This window comes from Bidens hawaiensis, unplaced genomic scaffold, assembly GCF_021521415.1.
Source record: "Bidens hawaiensis isolate Kalapana, Puna unplaced genomic scaffold, B.hawaiensis_p1.1 tig00034264_1, whole genome shotgun sequence".
NCBI classification, from domain to species: domain Eukaryota; kingdom Viridiplantae; phylum Streptophyta; class Magnoliopsida; order Asterales; family Asteraceae; genus Bidens; species Bidens hawaiensis.
The window spans coordinates 184,783-189,520 of NW_027495923.1; positions in this window are offsets into that span (position 1 = coordinate 184,783).

The following is a 4,738-nucleotide window of genomic DNA, read 5'->3' on the forward strand; positions in this document are numbered from 1 at the left end:
TTGTGTTACAATAAGTGGTATTACTACCTGCATTTGCCGAGCAATCATCTCGACTATTTCTGCCTCAGTCATAGGATTCTTTCTTTGGGGCCATTCTATAATGATAAACAAATATAAGCCAATTAATACTAATTCTAGTCTACGGCACTGTGTAATCATAATCACAATAAATGTTGTACAGGTAAACCAGATAACAGAATGACATTTCACAAATTGTTCTGTACATTGATAATAAAGGGTACATAGACTTAGCCTGATAAAGGCCAGTGCCCGCATGTATATATCAAAATCTGTCACTAAGTGACTGTTAGACTTAACCCTATAAGGGTCAGTGCTTGTGATAATGTACAAAATTGTGCCCCATGTTAACATAACATACTACTATATACATACATGGAGTATCAAAAGATCATGTACACATATCTGTAACATCCTGCATCTATCCGTACAAACGATAGACTAACCACAAACATAAAAACAACAACACTGTAATCATCCAGTAATAGTTCCACAGTCAAACTATCACCCTATCCAAACACCAACGGTGGTAGGCATCTGACTGCTGCAAGTTCAGTACTATCTGATGTAACGTCGATAAGCACTAGGTCACGTCCCTCCTTTCCTGGTTAATGTTAGCTATGGCTATCGAGTGGTCTATCACACGGTCAGTCAGGACAGCCATCCAAGAGTTGTTTCCTGCGTTTGGAAGGTCAGGGCGAGGAGTAGGTATACTCAACGAACGGGAAAATGAAGTATCTGCCCTAGGACGTGAAGGTTCTCCCCGATAGTGGGTAGATCTAAATGGAATCAAGGTAGGGTCAATCGGGGTTACCCGAATACGAGCAGTCGAGGAGATTAATTAATTAAGCCAAATTTAATATTAATTATATTAGAATATAATATTAGTTTTATTAAAATTTTAATTTTAATTATTATTAAAATCAATACTGAATATAAATGAATATAATATTCATTATAAAATTTACCGTCATCAACAGTATCGTACGTACACGTATTTACACATCTTGTTCCAAATAAGCACGTATGAATGTTACATATATATATATATACTTACACATTACCTTTTATACACATATGTTGTCATTTTTACCTAATCACACGTTCCGCGACTTTTCCCCGAATTCCCTCGTACAAGCAAGTCTGTTATTATGTTCCGGACACAATAACTCACTTGCCCAACAAGTTCATCCTGGCATCCATCAGTATATAATATTATTTTATTATTTTATTATATTCCTAGAGTGAATCGAGCCTACGGTTATATTTTAGGTGGATAACCTAATCCTTTATAATCAATGGCTCTGATACCAACTCCTGTCACACCCCGACTAGCACAATGCGAAAGCGTAAAACGGGAATGCAACAGACACCTCTGGTATCAACACATTGTTTATAAAGAAACATCACAAACTAATTTACAATAATTACAATTCATTGTTCAATCATTGTTTCACAGTCTAGGCGATACAAACAAAACTAGTTCGTTAACTAAACGATCTTACTACTAACGCCCTTGCTTCTATTCACATAGCATCAGCCACACACCTTGGGCAAGTAACAGATCACCAAATCATTCCGATTTAGGTACACTTGAAAAGCAATTTAAAACGGGTCAACTACTAGAGTTGGTGAGTTTCACGAGTTTCAAGAAAACAGTTATGAGTATTCACAAGTTAACACTTGTAATCAGGAAATAAGTATGTATGTATGTAAATGATGTAATTATGCTAAGCTACAGTGAAGCCTTGACTGTATGTGCTGCGTGCATCCATTTCCCACACTCAATCAACCACTGTGGCTCCCCTTCCGCCACAACATGCCCCGGTAGCTATGTCTAACACTAAATAGCCTGTTTGTAAAAATATGGTCATCTGCAAACGGCGCTATATGACACGGCAACCAGGCCGATTTCGTTTGGGTTTGTCAAACCAATAGTACTATTCACAAGCCATCGGCTCAAAGTTAATCACTGTGATCGTGGGGACTTTCGTGTGTTAGCACTTAGATAATTCACATCAATACATGTTTCAGGTATGTATATGTAATCAAACATGCTTTTCACCCCAAAAGTTCGTAAAACAGTTTAGAAGTGGGGTCATAAAATTCACTGTTTAGTAGATAATCAGTAGCACATCGGTTCGAGGTTTGTATAACTTGCAATCACGGTTTCCTATAATCAATATTATAATAATATTAATATTTTACTATTATTATAATCTTAATACTAAACTGGGCTATATAACTAATCTGGGTATAGCTGAAACGTCCAGAAAGTGGCATTAGGCTTAGGTTGTGATGTTGTTCAATGTCTAATACTTAAAACCGAACTTAGCTCAGGTTTTGGTTCGTTTCCGCCTTTCTAGTAAACTTTTCAAGCTCTTGAGCTCCTATGTAGGCTAGATACAAGTCCTATATCACAAACCAAGCAATTTTTCATCAACATAACAGCCCTTAACTTAGGGTTTCGACTAGTGCACAAAAAAACGAACTTTTGACCCGTAAAAATGCCGTTTCAACCCTTTAATCTGTGTTTATAGCCAAAAAAAATCATGATTCTGGTTTGAAACTAGGTTTAACATCGAAGTATATTTTTGAATGATTTTTGAAGGTTTTACATGGTTAACTATGATTTTTAACAATCAAGACATGTTTATATGTTATTAAACGAGTTTAAACGAATCAAAAATCGATTAATCATAAAGTTTTTACCTAGTTTTCTTGATGGTTTTTTCTGGAGACTTGTAGAAGATCAGATTACACAAAGTTTCATATTGTAAAATATCTACACAAAGTTAATATATAAAAAAGTTTACTTGGGGGGGGTTAAAATTTGGCGGTCGGACCACATATTAGGCCCCCTTGGGCTTATTTTTGGCCCAACAATCTGTTTTACAAGCCCAAATACGAAAAGCCCAATCCAAATTTAGTTCGGGTTCGGTTTTTGACGCGAAAAACTTATCGGGTGCGTTAAACAGTGCGAAAACGATCGTTTTTCGGCTAGTTTTGTGTAAATTCATAAAAATATAGAATTCGTTTGTAAAAATCAAAAATATTTTCACGGATCGCCTAAAACATTTCAAATAAGTGTTTGGTAAGTCTTTTTCGGATGATACAATGCTTGGTTTGTAACTATCTTTCGCGTTTAAATCTATAGCGGGTAGTTAAACGAGCATGTTTTCGTTTAACTTGTTTGCTACCGAACTAAGGACATAATACCATTATATTAGCTTATATTAAACGTATATCACTTATAGATGGCCCTCCGAGATATTTGGGTCAAAACCAGACCCATTCGGTTAATCGTTTGATTGTTACGTATTACGCGTTTATTTGCTTAATCGATAAATACGTACTGAGGTGTACCTCGTTTTGGCTCAAATGTCACACTTGTCCATTCCATTCATTCTCCCATTCCATCCCCCTTCATTTTATTACCTCCAACTAGGGGCGGACCCACATAGGTCGGGTCAGGGTCCCCGGGACACCAATGTTTTTTAAAAATTACTTAGAGGCGGTATATTGAATTTTGTAAGGACCCCATAAAAATTAATACTTGGAACTTATACCTTTAAGGTTGAATTGGTCTAGTGGAAAATCCCTTGTTTTACCTTTGAGAGGTTGCAGGTTCAAGCCTCACCATGCTCTGTTTTTGTTTTTTTTTAGTTTTTTTTTTCATATCCTACTCAATATAAGTTATTTAGTTAGGGTATTTGTGCATTTCATTAGTTTCTCCCATATAGCCATTATCACCATGCAACATATATAATGGCAATGTGAGCTTTGCATATTCTTTTATTAATTATCTTGTTTATGTAAAGCATAATTATTCATTTAGAGCTTTCTCAACCCATCCCCTATAATTTTGTGAGGGAATTTGTAAATTATAGGATGGGGTTGTGAGTGGCTGTGAGTGTAAATTATAGGGTGGAGAGAGAAAATATAGTGATTTTTTGTAAATTTGGGGGAAAGGTAGTGATTTTTTGTAAATTATAGGGTGGAGAGAAAAAACTGTAATGATAAAAGTATCAAAAAATATTATTTAATTAAACTGTAAAGAGAGATTTAGTGTTATATAGTGTAATTATAGAGATGGGGATAGGGGAGGGGTTAGGAATGTTCTTATTAGTGTTAGAGTTAATTTTTCATCTTTTGGTCCTGTATGTAAGATTATAAATATATATATATATAAGTTTACGTTTGTGTTTTCCGGGTATGAATAAAAATGAATTAAAAGTCTATTTTCTATCTAGATTCTTTCTACTTACTAGTTTGCAATGACACCATATTTCCGTGTTTATTATCTTCCTTGTCTCGACTAAACCCGACCCGAAAATTTTGTTGTAACACCCCAACCTGGAACAGGCTGAAGTGTCACTATTACAGATATCAAATCAAAGCCACAATGAATTAACTTATAAAATCTTGAACGTCATTAGTCTCTCACATCACTAATTCCCATGATTTCCCGAATTACCTATGAACAAATAAGAAAAACACAGACAAAGAAAACACGGCTGAGTCAAAAATTGCCCGGTAACGGAAAGAACAATAGTAATGACGATAAAACGAATGAACGGAAGCAAAATAATAACCAAAATCTATCATAACGAAAAAAAATATGATACTGAAATCTGATACTTTTAGAACCGATGACAATATCATACCAGAACAAAAACTGATATAAAACATATTACTGAACATATAACGGTGACTGACT